The sequence below is a fragment of the Heterocephalus glaber genome, unplaced genomic scaffold, assembly GCF_053883595.1.
Source record: "Heterocephalus glaber isolate CG9 unplaced genomic scaffold, H.glaber_assembly_v1.0 deba00001509, whole genome shotgun sequence".
Classification (NCBI taxonomy): domain Eukaryota; kingdom Metazoa; phylum Chordata; class Mammalia; order Rodentia; family Bathyergidae; genus Heterocephalus; species Heterocephalus glaber.
In genome coordinates this window covers 8,356,864-8,372,471 of record NW_028258325.1, presented here as the reverse complement: position 1 = coordinate 8,372,471, position 15,608 = coordinate 8,356,864, and the positions used below count along the sequence as shown (strand labels likewise).

General features: G+C 41.5%; 1 long non-coding RNA gene across 1 annotated transcript; it reads left to right on the top strand.

Moving 5' to 3' along the window:
- The first annotated feature begins 6,464 nt into the window (after positions 1 to 6,464).
- Positions 6,465 to 13,595, top strand: LOC147825059 (uncharacterized). Its single transcript, XR_015441276.1, has 2 exons — positions 6,465 to 7,531; positions 10,957 to 13,595. It is a non-coding gene; the product is annotated as an uncharacterized LOC147825059 (long non-coding RNA).
- Positions 13,596 to 15,608: the final 2,013 nt, after the last annotated feature.

The following is a 15,608-nucleotide window of genomic DNA, read 5'->3' as shown; positions in this document are numbered from 1 at the left end:
TGCTGGGGAACTGCTCTGCCACTAAGCTGCATCCACTGTGCTCAAATTTATTTTTTTGTGGCTGGTCTTTTGAATCTTTGACATTGTTTATTGTGAGAAATATATTAAAGCTCAAAACACACACACACATGCTTTAAATAGAAATTCAAGGAACAAAAATTATCTTTCTCAGATGATACACACGTTGGTGTTTTCATTCTATTTTAGTCTCTCGTTAAAATCAATTTGCAATCTATTATGCTGACTCACAATCCACCAATGGTAACGACCTGAAGTTTGAAAAGCACGAATTTATTGTATTAATTTTATATAGAGAATTACTTAAGGCCTGGCTCATGATAGTCAAACTTTTGGGATAAAAGAAAATCGTTTTTCACTCACACTTTGGTCTTTCATGCTTTGACGTTCAAGACTATGTTCTGTGTTCTCAGTTAATGGAACTATTTGGAAATACCATGCACGGCTTGAGTCACTTCTTGTGGCAACAGAAGCCACTGATTCAGGACAGTGTATGGCCTGATATTTTGTCTAATATCTGACCCCTCTCATTTGATTTCCCCATAATCAAAGTGATTATTTTGCACATTGTTTGATGTCCCTAATAGTATAAATTCTCCAAATTATATGTAAGGGCTGCTAATATAAATCCAGCAAAATTATTTTTGAGATATGTTCATTAGGATTTTTAAATAGTTTTGTAATTTTAAAAAGGATGTCAAATTTAATTTATTATTTTGATACATAGCAATAATTGTTTAAAATATACATCATGAAATGAGTCACATTATTGAATTACCTTATTAGTCTAAAAATTTCTTACTCTTTTTTGTATCTTTTAGATATACTATGATATACTCTCCAGACAAATAAAGATTTATCCTTTGTTTTTAACATTTATAAATCTTATTTATTTTATCTTATTGGTGTTCAAAATTTCCATAAACAAATGAGAGGTATCAATTGTTCTTGTGTTATTCTTTACTTTAATAGGTTTGTCTGGTGTACCACAGTTAGGGATGATTGTGTTAGTTTTAAGATCAATATTTTTTCTCTTAAAAAGTTCTATTCACTTTTACTAGAATTACCGATAGTGAGTTATGAATTTTATGGCATAATATTTAAGAATGTTAAAGTGATACACAGTTTGACTTTGTTTACTCATGGATTTGATGAATCACATATAGGAATAACATGGTAGAAATAATGTGTGCATCTGGAGTAACACTGGGTGGCAGTTTGTCTGAGGCATGAGAAATAACTGAATTTGGTCTCAAATTGTTACCATTCCTTCAAATGAGGTTTCTAAAAGGAAAATATGTACAAAGAAAAGTAGCAAAGAAAGTCACATTGTAATCTAGAGAGTCGTGGAAGGTAAGGCTGGGTCACATGGAACACTAGTGTTTCCTAAGCTGGTTAGGCCAATGTAGGCAACAATCATTGTTCTGTTTCACTTTCACCACCTAACTCAGGCTTGTTGTCCTTACAATTGCCCAGTGAGAAGCACGTAAAGAGAGAGGATGTATGGACTTCCTTGGAAGCCTAGATCGGCTTGTGACTTCTGTTGTGCAGGTAGAAAGGAATAAGAAAGAAGGCAAGTCTATGAGTTTTAAAATTGTTGGTATATCTTTGCAATGCATGATAACTGCATTCATCGTGGGGAACTGGTGCATAAAGTATCACATCTCAGGCGTTTTGTTCCCTTCCCCGAGTCTCTCCTCTCCCCACTGCCTCTGATCTTCCTGCCTCACACAGTCTATCTCCCTGCTACCTCCCATCTCTCTGTTATTGTGCTCTTTAAACTATGTTTAAGGTTCTTTCACAAGAGAAATCATTTGATATTTATCCATCTGGATTTGATTTGTTTCATTTAGCATTATGGTCCTAAGATCCACCCATTTTCCAACAAATGACTCAAATAAAAATTTCATTTGGCCCAGCTATTCCTCTTCAGAGTATCTTCCAGAAAGAATTGAAATTACCATAGTACAGTGATACTCACATACTCGTGTTTACAGCAGCACCATTCACAATAGCTAAATTATGGGAGTTCCAATCAACAGATGGGAGGGTAAAGAAAATGTGGTGTATAGACACAGAGGAATACTACTCAGCCATAAAGAAGGATAAATTTAAGCCAAGTCTATTTGCAAGATTTCCTAATATTAAGACAGTCTTACTTTTTGGAATAAATTAACCAACAAATCTTGTTGGTTTTTCAAAACACATCCAGAATCTGATGTATTCTCAGTACCTCCATAGCCCTATCATGTCCTGACCACCATCAACTTCTGTTTGGATTGTAACAGTAACCTCTAAAGCATTCCATTGCCTTTTCCCTTGGCCCTAAAATTTATTCTTTGTTTGGTATAGTATTAGCCATCACTATGATGAGATACCTGAGATATATAATTTACCAGAGAAAATGTTTCTTTTTGCTCATGGCTCTGAAAGTTCCAGTCCAAAATCGATTGGCCCCATTCTCTGGGCTTTGGCAAGGTCAGTACAGGAGGATTCAGCAGAGCAAAATGCTCTCCTCAGCAGCCAGGAAGCAGGCTCTGGATTAGAACTGCAAGGACTAGGACCCTACAGTCTCCTCTGAGAGCTGGCCACCAGCGACCTCAGGCCTTCACTTTGGCCCTTTTCCTAAAGGCTCCTCTACCTTCCCATGGAACTGACTGCCACAGGGGGCAGGCCTTTAACATGTTTGTGAAACATTCATGAAAACGACGGCAAACATCCAGAATTGTCCTTTTAAGTTAAAATACAAGTCATATTACCACTGCTGAGCTCAAAACCTCCCACAGCCTGTATCACTTGGAGCGAGAGCCAAAGTCCTTCCAACGTTGGTGAGTCCCAGCTGGAGCTCCTAGCTCACTGTCTTCCTGACTCCGGCCCTTACTGTTCTCTCCCAAATCACCAGAGCTGCACGAGGTCTCCCCCCGCAGCAGGCACACTTCCGCCACAAGGCCACATTCCCTCAGCTTGGGTGATTGCCTCATATGTACGTGGAGGTCAGCGCTTGAGTGGACACTCACGGTGGCCTGAAAAGCACCAGACTTTTTCCCCTGAACAGCTCTCCTCTCTGCCACTCTCCTAAAAACCTGAGCTGCCCTGGTTTCCCCAGGTTCTCAGCATCACCTTCCCAAATCAGAGAGTATGCTGGGCTCTGCCTATGTTCCTGCTCCCTCACCCTGGTCTAGAAACTCTTCCCTTGCTTCATTTATTTACTGTCTGTGCGAAATCATTGCCATTTATCACTGGTGACTTGAAAACCATCATTTTCTTGACTTTGTCTGGAATTTTAGTAGTTTTCAGCAGTGTGGTAGTTTTGTGACTACATTTTGGCAGGAAGAAAAACCTCTTCCAATTTCTAATTACCTTTCTGGATTTATTTACTCTATAGTGCTTTGTAACTTTTATTTATTACTAATTTTATTGGTACATCTTAGGTATACAATATAATGACATTCATCATTGGAAATTTGCACCTTTACATAATCTCTCTTGCTTCTTATTTTTTCCCCATTCCCCTCCCCTCCCTTCAGTCCCTCCATCCCTCCCTATTTACAAAGACTTTGTTTCCATTTTTTCATTTTCTCATATTAATTCCATTCCCTTCTTTCCTTTCCCCTACCCCTACCCCTTCCCCTTCCCCTTCCCCTTTGCCCTTTTTCTTCCTATTTCACATAATCTATTATACCTTTTAGTCCTTATTTACGCTTTCAGTTTTTCACACTAGAGAAACTATTTGTTATTTACACATGTGTGTCCTATTTATTTTACAGAAGAATATCACCTCAATGTGCATCCATTTAGCAATAAATGTCTCTAATTTTTCGCTTTTTATGGCTGAGTAGTACTACATTTTATAAAAAAAACCCCACATTTTCTTTATCCAGTCTCCAGTTGATGGGCAATTAGGCTGTTTCCAAGTTTTAGCTATTACGAATTGTGCTGCTATGAACATGGGTGCACATATATCACTGTGGTATGATTCTATTTTTTTTGGTACCGGGGATCGAACTTGGATCCTTGCACTTGCACAGCAGGCGGCAAAACCACTGAGCTAAATCCCCAGCCCTGTATGATTCTTTTAATTCTTTGGGGAAGATACCCAGCAGGGGGATCGCTGGGTCAAATGGGATTTCCAGTCCTAGTTCTCTGAGGTGTCTCCATACTGATTTCCACAGTGGTTGCACCAGTCTACACTCCCACTAGCAGTGGAGCAGGGTTCCTCTTTCCCCACATCCCTGCCAGCATTTGTTATTGGTTGATTTCATGATAGCAGCCATTCTTTCTGGGGTGAGGTAGAATCTCAGTGTTGTTTTTATCTGCATCTCTTGAATGACCAATGATATTAATGTTTAACAATGATGTTAAACATTTTTTCATATATTTATTTGCTGCTTTTACTTCTTTGCCTGAGAAATATCTGTTCATTTCAGATGCCCATTTTTGAATTGGGTCTTTGAATTTGGGGGGTCTGATTTCTTTTTCAATTCTTTATATATTCTAGATAGTGGTCCTTTGAGGTACAGCTACTAAAATTTTCCCCCCACACTGTGGGTTGTCCCTTAGCTCTGTTAGTGGTTTCTATTGCAATGCAGAAGTTTTTAATAAGATGAGATCTCAGTTGTTGATTCTTTGTTTAGTTTCCGTGCTACTGAGGTTTTGTTCATAAAGTCTTTTCCTATGCCAATGTCTTCAAGAGTTCTACCTAACTTATCTTCCAGCAAGTTTAGTGTTTCTGTCTTAATATTTAGATCTTTAATCCACTTTGATCTTAGTTGAGTGCATGGTGATAGATATGGGTCTAGTTTTAATCTTTGGCAGGTTGAAATCCAGTTTTTCCAACACCATTTATTAAAGAGGCTATCTTTCCTCCAATGAGGGTGGTTGGTTTCTTTGTCAAAGATGAGGTGGCTGAGTGTGTCTGGAGTTGTTTCTGCATCTTCTAATCTATTCCACTGATCCTTGGGTCTGTTTCTTTGCCAGTACTATGCTGTTTTTATCATAGTACCTTTGTAGTATAGCTTCAAGTTGGGAATTGTGATACCCCAGCCATGTCTCTGTTGCTTAGAATTGTTTTTGCTATTCTAGGTCTCTTCTGGTTCCAAATGAATTTTTGGATTGTTTTCTCTGGTTCTGTGAAGTATATTGTTGGAATTTCAGTGGGCATTGCATTAAATCTATATAGCAGTTTTGGAAATATCGCCATTTTCACTATATTGTAATTCCTACCCAGGAAAAAGGGATGTCTTGCCATTTTCTTATATCCTCCTCAATCTCCTTTTTCAGAGTGCTGTAGTTTTCAGTGTAGAAGTCTTTTGTCTTTTGCTTCCTTTGTTAGGTTGATTCCTAGATATTTCATTTGTTTGGATGCTATTGTAAAAGGAAGTGTTTCCCTAATTTCTCTCTCAGTGAGTCTGCTATTTGTGTATAAGAAGGCTATGGTTTTTTGAGTGTTGACCTTATATCCAGCTACTCTACTGAATTTGTCAATTATGTCTAGAAGTCTTTTGGCGGAGTTTTTTGGGTCTTCTATGTAAAGTATCATGTCAGCAAATAATGACAGTTTCACTTCTTCCTTTCCTATGTTTATTCCTTTTATTTCTTTCTCTTTTCTAATTGTTGTGGCTAATGTTTCCAGAACTATATTGAACAGGAGTGGTGATAGTGGGCATCCTTGTCTTACTCCTGATTTTAGCATGAAAGTTTTCAGTTTTTGACCATTTAGTATGATGTTGGCTGTTGGTTTTTCATAAGTAGCCTCAATCATGTTGAGATAAACACCTTCTATTCCAACTTTCTGTAGGGTTTTTATCATGAATGGGTGTTGGATTTTGTCAAATGCCTTTTCTGCATCTATTAAGATGATCATATGGTTTTTGCCCTTGAGTCTTTTAATATAGTGCATTACATTTATTGATTTATGAATATTGAACCATCCTTGCATCCCTGGGATAAATCCAACTTAGTCACGGTGTATGATCTTCTTGATGACCCTATGTAATATGTTTGCAAGTATCTTGTTGAGGATTTTTGCATCTATGTTCATTAGGGAGATTGGCCTGTAGTTCTCTTTTTGGGTTGGGTCTTTCCCTGGTTTTGGGATTAAAGTAACACTTGCAGGAATGAATTTGGAAGCCTTGCTTTCCTTTCAATTTCCTTGATGAGTTTAAAGAGTAATGGTGATAGTTCTTCTTTAAATGTCTTATAGAACTTCAGCAGTGAAGACATCAGGACCTGGGCTTTTCTTTGTTGGTAAATTTTTTATTACATTTTCAATTTCACTCATTGTAATTGGGGTGTTTAGGATTTCTATATCTTCTTCATTTAACTTTGGCAATTCGTATGTATCTAGGAATCTGTCCATTTCTTCTGTGTTTTCCATTTTATTAGAGTACAGGTTCTCAAAGTAGGTATTGATGATCCTCTGGATTTCTGCTGTGTCTGTTGTGACTTCACCTTTTTTGTTCTTAATTGCATGGATTTGAGCCTTTTCTTTCCTTTTTTTGAGAAGGTTGGCTAAAGGCTTATCGATTTTATTTTTTCTTTTGAAAAGCTAACTCTTTGATTCACTAATTTTTTGTATCATTCTCTTAGTCTCCATTGCATTGATTTCTGCTCTGATCTTTATAATTTCCTCTCTTGTATGAGCTTTGGGTTTGTCATGCTCTTCTTTTTCTAGGTGCTTGAAGTTCTGAATTAGGTTATTTACCTAAGTTTTCTCTGTTTTCCTAATATGAGCATTCTCTGCTATGAATTTCCCACGTAGAACTGCTTTCATTGGGTCCCATAGATTTCTATATGTTGTACTGGCATTATCATTTACTTGTAGAAACTGTCTAATTTCTTCTTTAATTACCTCTGTGACCCATTGGTTGTTCATAAGGGTGTTATTCAATTTCCATGTGTTTGTGGGAGTTTTGTGGTTTCTTATGTTATTGACCTCCAATTTTATTGCACTATGGTCTGATAATATACAGGGGGTAACTTCAATTCTTTTACATTTACTTAGACATTTTCTATGAGCTAGCATGTGATCTATTTTGGAGAATGACCCGTGTGCAGCCAAAAAGAATGTATATTCTAATTTTGAGGTGTGGAACTGTGGGGGGCCTTGACCCCCGCTAGAACTCTTGAGTGCCTTTTACGGACATATCCGGGCCTGCTGCAAATCTACCCGGCAACAAGGAAGTAGCCCCAGTACCCTCCTCTCGCTCCTCCCCTCTAGCCCTACGGTATATATGTTGTAGCAGCTTCCGCAATAAACGAGACTTGATCAGAAACCTGTCTTGTCTCCATCTCTCGTGTCCCCTGTCCCTTCTCATCCTCGCTCCCCCTCTAGGGTCTTCGTTGACTTACCCGCGGGCTGGGACAAGTGGCGCCCAACGTGGGGCCAGAGAACGGGGGATCCAGTGAAGGACGCTGCTCAGGGGCCCTAAGATTAAGATTGAGGAACAAAGAGCACACTCGACACAGGAGAGGCTTGCAATTGACGTAAACCTGCCGTCTTTTTCGCACCTCGGTAAGTTGAGCAGCGATTATGGGACAGGGCATTAGTCAGCACGAATTGTTCGTGCAAGGTCTCAAGGAGACATTACAGGCACGAGGGGTAAAGGTTACAGTCAAACAATTGCTGAAATTTTTTTATTATATTAGAGATCTCTGCCCTTGGTTTCCCGCCAAGGGTACCATTGACGAGAGGTGATGGAAAAGAGTAGGGGAGGCCCTTAAAGATTATTATGCTACTTGCGGACCAGGAAAGGTCCCGATCACTGCATTTTCTTATTGGAATCTTATTAATGACATTATCTCTCAGAAAACCAAAGATCCGGTGGTGGCTCAAGCCATCCAGGTCGGGGAGATAGCTCTCCGATCGGAGGAAGGGTTGATCACTCTCCCTCAGAGTGAGGAGTTTGTAAATACCCTGCGGGACGCCAAGATGGCGCCGAGGCCCGAGCCCCTGCGGGACGCCAAGATGGCGCCGAGGCCCGAGCCCCTGCGGGACGGGACTCCTTCAAAGGATGAAGGAGAAGACTTGATGTCTTTTGATAGCGACGATGACTTAGACAAGGAAAAACAAAATGTTATTGATGAGGGCTTACAGGCGGGCTCTGCCTCTTCCAAGCCTTTTTAAAAAAAAGCTTCGGCGCTCCTCAGCTTCCGCCCCCGCTCTTTCAGCCCCTGCCTCTAACCCCGCCCCGCCTGTTAAGGAGGAACCAGCCTTGTAGCCTTCCCTCCGACACTTCAGAAACCCCTCCCTTCCCACAGAACGGTCCGGGGGAGGCTGACTGGACCAATCTTGAGGAGGAGGCAACCAGATATCGCAATCCTGATTGGCCACCCGTAGTTCAATGTCCGCCTCCTTATCTTCCAGAACCCAACACTCCCATTGCGCCCGCTTTGACATGCCCTGTTGTTGATCCCCAAAAGGAACTCTGGGACAAAATAGAATTTCTAAAAAAACAGATAAGGTTAGAAAAGGAACATCAAGACCTTATTACCCAGCTTGAAGGCTTAAGAACAGGCAAAGCCCATAAAAATGTCCGTAGAAAAGACACCCTTAAGCCACGACCCCCCATTAGAGGGGCGACCCCCAGGGTGCCATCTGGATCAAGGGTACCCCTAAAACTTGAAACTGTGGAAGTCTTTCCTGTAACTGAGACTGCTGACGCACAGGGACAGGCGTGGAGACACCATAGTGGTTTTGATTTCAAGGTTATTAAAGAACTTAAAACGGCCGCAGCTCAATACGGGGCCACTGCACCTTACACCATGGCTATTCTAGAATCGGTGGCAGAAAATTGGCTCACCCCAATTGATTGGCAGACTCTGGCCCGCGCCACCCTTACAGGAGGTGATTATTTATTATGGAAATCTGAATATATTGAAAATTGCCGAGATACTGCTAGACACAATGCTCAGGCGGGTAATGGTTGGATACTTGATATGCTTCTAGGGGATGGGGCCTATGCTACCAACGATCAACAGATGCAATTTGATGCGGGGTTATATGCCCAGATTCAGACCGCAGCCACTAGAGCCTAGAGAAAGCTCCCTTCTAAAGGGGATGTGAGTACTTCTCTCACCAATATCCGACAGGGGCCTGATGAGCCCTTCGCGGATTTTGTTCACCGCCTGCTCACAACAGCGGGTCAGATTTTTGGGAACACAAAAACCGGGACAGATTTTGTTAAACAGCTTGCTTTTAAAAATGCTAATGCTGCTTGCCAGGCCGCCATCCGCCCTTATAAAAAGAAAACTGATCTCTCAGGTTACATTCGCCTTTGCTCAGAAATTGGGACTGCCTACCAACAGGGACTTGCCAGGGCTGCCGCCATGCAGGGTTACACGGTCAAACAGTTTTTGTCGCTTTGTCACACCGCCCGGGTAACAAATGTTTCCGGTGCGAGACAACGGGTCATTTTGCCAAAGAATGTCAGGCCCCTAGGACGTCGGCCCCTAGGGCCACACCTCCGGGGCCTTGCCCTCGATGCAATAAAGGGAGACATTGGACAAATAAATACAAGTCCATGACTGACGCTCAAGGCTGGCCCCTCCCGCTTGTCCATAACCCGGACCAGGGAAACGGGAAAGGGGGCCAGCCCCGGGCCCCCACACCCAAACAAATTTACGGGGCGCTCAATTTTGCTCCAGCAAACAACAATCCATTCCAGACCTCTTCAGAGCAACAACGAGAAGTGCCGGACTGGACCTCAGTTCCACTGCCCACACAGTATTGACTCCAGAAATGGGGATACAGGCCCTTCCGACAGGGGTCTTTGGGCCCCTGCCTAAGGAAACCTTTGGGCTTGTAATAGACAAAAACAACAGCACTATAGATGGGCTGCTGATCTACCCGGGGGTGATTGATAGTGATTATTCCGGAGAGATTAGAGTTATGGTTTCTTCCCCCAAAGTCATTAACACCATTCAATCAGGCCGAAGATTTGCTCAATTGTTACTCCTTCCCCTTCTCTCTACCTCTAATAAGGCTCTTAACAACGCCCGAGGCAGCCAGGGATTCGGCTCATCCGATGTCTACTGGTCGGAGATGCTTTCAGCCCAGAAGCCTCTCATGACCTTGTGGTTGGATGGGAGACGATTTTCTGGATTGGTAGACACTGGTGCTGATGTAACTCTCATCAAGGGAAAAAATTGGCCTCAGGCATGGCCATTAAAAGACACCCTCACCCATCTCAGGGGTATAGGTCAGAGTCAAAATCCTAAACAAAGTGCCAAAGATCTGACCTGGAGAGACCAAGATGGTAATCAGGACACCATTCAACCTTATATCATCTCAGGGTTACCCATTAATCTATGGGGGAGAGACCTATTATCACAAATGGAGATGATTATTTCTAGCCCTAATAAAATTGTCACTACACAGATGTTTAAAAATGGGTACATTCCAGGCAAAGGGCTAGGTAAACACTCTACAGGTATTGTACAGCCCATTGAGCCAGTCCTTTGTAGCTTCAGCTATTCAGGCCGTACGTAAATCTTGGGCCCAAATGTATGTTATACACTATATGGATGTCACACATTACCCTAAATTTGGAAATTTTAAATATATACATGTCAACATTAATACATATAGTGGATTTGTATTTGCCACCCTACAATCCGGGGAGGCTACTAAACATGTAATTGCCCACCTTCTAGTTGCCTTCTCAGTACTTAGATGTCCACAACAAATTAAGACAGACAATGGTCCAGGCTATGCCAGTTCTGGCTTCTCAAAGTTTTGCAAACAATTAGACATAACACACATAACGGGAATCCCATATAATCCACAGGGACAAGGCATTATAAAAAGAGCCAACCTCACACTCAAACTTACATTAGATAAAATAAAAGGAGGGGAATGGTACCCTATCAAGGGGTCACCTAGAAACCTGATATCACATGCACTATTTATTCTTAACTTCTTAAATTTGGATGCCAAAGGTTTATCTGCAGCCAATCGTTTCTGGCAACCAGAGACGCAACGACAATTTGCCTCGGTGATGTGGAAAGACCCCCTGGACCACTCATGGCACGGGCCCGATCCTGTACTTATCTGGGGCCGAGGATCAGTGTGTATTTACTCCAAGGAAATGAAGTCAGCCAGGTGGCTCCCAGAACGCCTAGTAAAACAAGTCGATAGGCGTGCTGATGATGCCGATGACCTGACATTGTCCAATCTTAACCAGTTAACAACGGCGCCTACAATTACAATCTAATAATCATCAAGAGTATAGTATAATTCAATTTGGTTAGTTATATTTGGGTGCACCCTAATTTTATACACTGTCTTATATGTTTGTCTATTGTCTGTTGTTTGTGTTCGTACAGTTGAGCTCAATATGTTCCTTCCCTTTCATAGGATATTCGCCTATTGTTAAATTGATTTACAGATAAATATGATTGAATTAAAGACATGCCTTCCTTTCCAGGTTGTTAATGGATCAAAGTACCATTGGAATTTATGTTGTGAAAGTAATGTGCATTACAAGCAATAATCAATTTGCAATTGACAGTTACAAAATAGGAAGATATAGACTCTTGTTTGTCAAAATGACTTAAGATGGGGACTCCCTTTGATGAATATAGAAGTGGCCACCCAGAAAATGATTATTCTGGTCTTAATTCATTAAAGGGACCCCCTAGTAAATTTTATATTATATAATCTTATGGGAGACATATCACAATGAATATTATCTAAATATGTTATAAATTGATTGTATTGGTTGTCCTTGATATTTAAGCACTGAATATGTTGTTACAAAATGTTTATATTGGTTAAGTTCTGAATATGTTATTGTAGTATGTCCACATTGGTTATCTTCAAAAGCTTAATCAGGTTAGCCTAACTCTCTTATCTACAGCCCAGCCTTGTTTACATCGCAGGATGAAATTTTGCTTACAGGTTAAAGAGATGACATCCCTGAATCTGTTGCATGGTCTGTTGCTGTTCCTGGCCACCACAGGCCCCAATCCATATATCTGATGGTGGTGGGCCTTCAGATCAGCTCAGGGAAGAGCGAGTACAAAAACAACTTGAGACTATCATCCAAGAGATGTATCCCTCCCTAAATTATCATCCACTGGTCCTTCCCAAACCTCGAGGCCCAGACCCTGACGCCCAAACTCTGAGTGTCCTAGAGGCCACTTATCATTTGATCAATACATCCAACCCCGCCTTTGCTGCGGATTGTTGGCTATGCTTGACTCTTGACACACCCCTGCCCCTCACCTTGCCAGTTGTCAACCAAACTGACTATGCCAACAGTTCTAGTTACAATTGCAGTTTTTCTCTGCCCTTCAGGGTCCAGCCAGTACAGTTCAATGCCTCAGTTTGTTATCTAAATTCGGGCCACAATAGCTTCGATATATGTGTTGGAGTCCAAAATTTCTTTCTCTGCTCGGTAGTGCTTAATGGCCCTGCCGCCATTTGCCCTGCCCCGGGTCACGTGCTCATCTGTGGAGGGAGCTTGGCATTCATCTCCCTCCCCACTAATTGGACTGGGCTGTGCATGGTGGCGACTGTCCTCCCGGGCATCTCCCTTATTCCTGGAGATGAGCCAGTGCCCTTGCCCAGCTTTGACTATATCGCTGGGTGACATAAAAGGGCCGTCTCACTGGTCCCCTTGCTCGTGGGGCTAGGGGTGTCCGGCGCCCTTGCCACTGGCTCTGCTGGCGTTGGGGTGGCGTTACACTCCTATGCCAAATTATCCAACCAATTGATTAATGATGTTCAAGCTCTCTCCAACACTCTTACAGATATACAAGATCAGATCGATTCCCTGGCTGAGGTGGTCCTTCAAAATAGAAGGGGTCTGGACCTCCTTACAACAGAACAAGGAGGGATTTGCATAGCCTTAAATAAACATTGCTGTTTCTATGCCAACAAATCTGGGATCGTCAGGGAAAAATTCACGAACTTCAAGAAGATTTAAACAGAAGACGACAAGAACTCATTCAAAATCCCCTTTGGACTGGCCTCAATGGTTTTCTCCCCTATCTCCTCCCTTTGTTGGGGCCTCTATTGGGTCTACTCTTGCTCATTTCTTTAGGGCCCATACTTTATAACAAAATCGTGGCCTTCCTAAAAGCCCAAATCAAGGCAATAAAAACAGCGCCCATACAGGTCCATTATAATCGGTTAGCCATGGCTGATCAGGATGAGTACCTGGTGAGAGGGCTGGCAAGCCAATGACGGGCAACTGAGCAAGCGTGCCATGCTGTAAAAAGGCCCTCGTGTGCCGCCTAAGACAGGTGCCAGAGCATTGATTCTCTGGTTAACCGATGACGGGTAAGGTGCACGGTGCAGACACGTATGTTGCTCTGACCCAAGACAGGCTCAGCCCCCGAAGGCTTGGCTCTCCTGACGCCTTTCTTATAATTATAATTTTAAAGGGAGGACCTGTGGGGGGCCTTGACCCCCGCTAGAACTCTTGAGTGCCTTTTACGGACATATCCGGGCCTGCTGCAAATCTACCCGGCAACAAGGAAGTAGCCCCAGTACCCTCCTCTCGCTCCTCCCCTCTAGCCCTACGGTATATATGTTGTAGCAGCTTCCGCAATAAACGAGACTTGATCAGAAACCTGTCTTGTCTCCATCTCTCGTGTCCCCTGTCCCTTCTCATCCTCGCTCCCCCTCTAGGGTCTTCGTTGACTTACCCGCGGGCCGGGACATGGAACACTCTGTAAACATCTATTAAGTCCATTTATTCAATAGCTTGGTTGAGTTCTAAAATTTCATTGTTAATTTTTTGTTTAGATGAACTGTCTATTTGTGATAGTGGGGTATTGAAGTCCCCCACTACAATTGTCTTAGTGTTTGTTTGATTTTTCATGTCCATTAATATTTGTTTTGTATAGTTGGGGGCACTCGTATTTGGTGCATATATATTTATGATTGCCATCTCTTCCTCTTGGATTGTTCCCTTCACAAGGATGTACTGACCAACTTTGTCTCTCTTAATTAGTTTTGGTTTGAAATCTACTTTGTCTGCAAATAAGATTGCAACCCCTGCTTTTTTCTGGGTTCCTGTCACATGGAGAACTGTTTTCCATCCTTTTACTTCCAGTCTATGAATTTCTTTTTGAGTTAGGTGTGTTTCTTGTATACAGCATATTGGTGGATTTTGCTTCTTAATCCATTCTGTCAGTCTATTTTTTTTTGATTTGTGAATTGAAGCCATTAACACTGAGAGTTATAATTGATAGATATTGACTCATCCTTGTCATGATGTTTTGCTGTTGTTGGATCTTTTATTTTTTATTTTCCCCCCTTTCCTTTTTGGTTTGCTGCCTTGTCTGGTGGCTTCACTTTGTTGGGCCTCTTGAAGTTGTGACTTTCATTGTCTTTTTCTAGGATATTGCTTAGAATTGTTTGGAGTACTGGTTTGGTGTTCATGAAATTTCTCAGGTGTTCTTTGTTGTGGAAGTATCTAATTTCCCCTTTGATTTTGAAAGATAATTTTGCAGGATACAACAGTCTAGGTTGGAAGTTATTTTCTTTTAGGGCTTGAAATACTTCACTCCAGGCTCTCCTTGATGTGAGGGTTTCTGTTGAGAAGTCTCCTCTGATTCTAATAGGCTTTCCTTTGTAGGTGATTTGTTTCTTTTCTCTGTCTGTAGGATTTTGTTCTTCTGTTGGGTTTCTGGGATCTTGACTATTATATGTCTAGGTGTAGTTTTTTTTTTATTGTGGCTAGTTGGAGTTCTATATGCCTCACTTATCTGTATGTCCAATTCTCCACCTCTGTCTGGGAACTTTTCTACTATTACTTCTGTGAACAGTTTTTCATGTCACTTGTACTTTCTCCTGTTTTTTCATGGACTCCTATCAGTCTTTCAGTTATTCTTCTTTGCATCATCTAGCAGCTGCTGGATTGATTTCTCATGGTTCCTTACTATTTTGAAGAGATATCTGTTTTCATGGTCCTAAACTGCAATCTTGTCTTCTATATCTGATATTCTATCTTCAGATTCCCTTAGTCTGCTCTGCATGCTTTCAGTGGAGTTTTTAGTCTCCTGAATATCTGTTTGAATTTGTTTCATGGATTCCATTTCTTTCTCATGTTGGGTGATCATGGTTTCCATTTCTTTCTTATTCTGGGCATTCATGGCCTCCAGCATGTTTCTTAGCTCATCTATTGTTTTTTTTTTTTTATCTGTTTCTGTTTTAGAGCCTCTAATCATGTCTTTCACTCTGCTCACTATCTCTGTAGTTATCTGGGAAATTATTTCTGTTTTGAATTTTTCTAGAGCTTCATTCATCTGTTTTGTTACTTCCTGTGCTATCAGTTCAGGGTGTCCAGGTGGTTGATTGTCAGACTTTTCCATCTCGTTTCCCCTAGAATTTGCCTTTGGTGAGGTGGAAGTCTGAGTTTGTGCCTTACTTAAATATCTTCTCATTTTTTGTTTTTGGTACTGTCCTTGGTTTAATTCCTGGATTGATACTTTGAAGTTGCTTATTGTATATATCTTTGTTGATGTATTTAGAACACTTGTGGAATGATTGCTTCTCAGAGGTGTCTTCCAGATATAGCTGGTCTTTAGGTATTGAGTCTCTAATGGCTTTGAGGCTATTTCATTTTCATTATACCAGG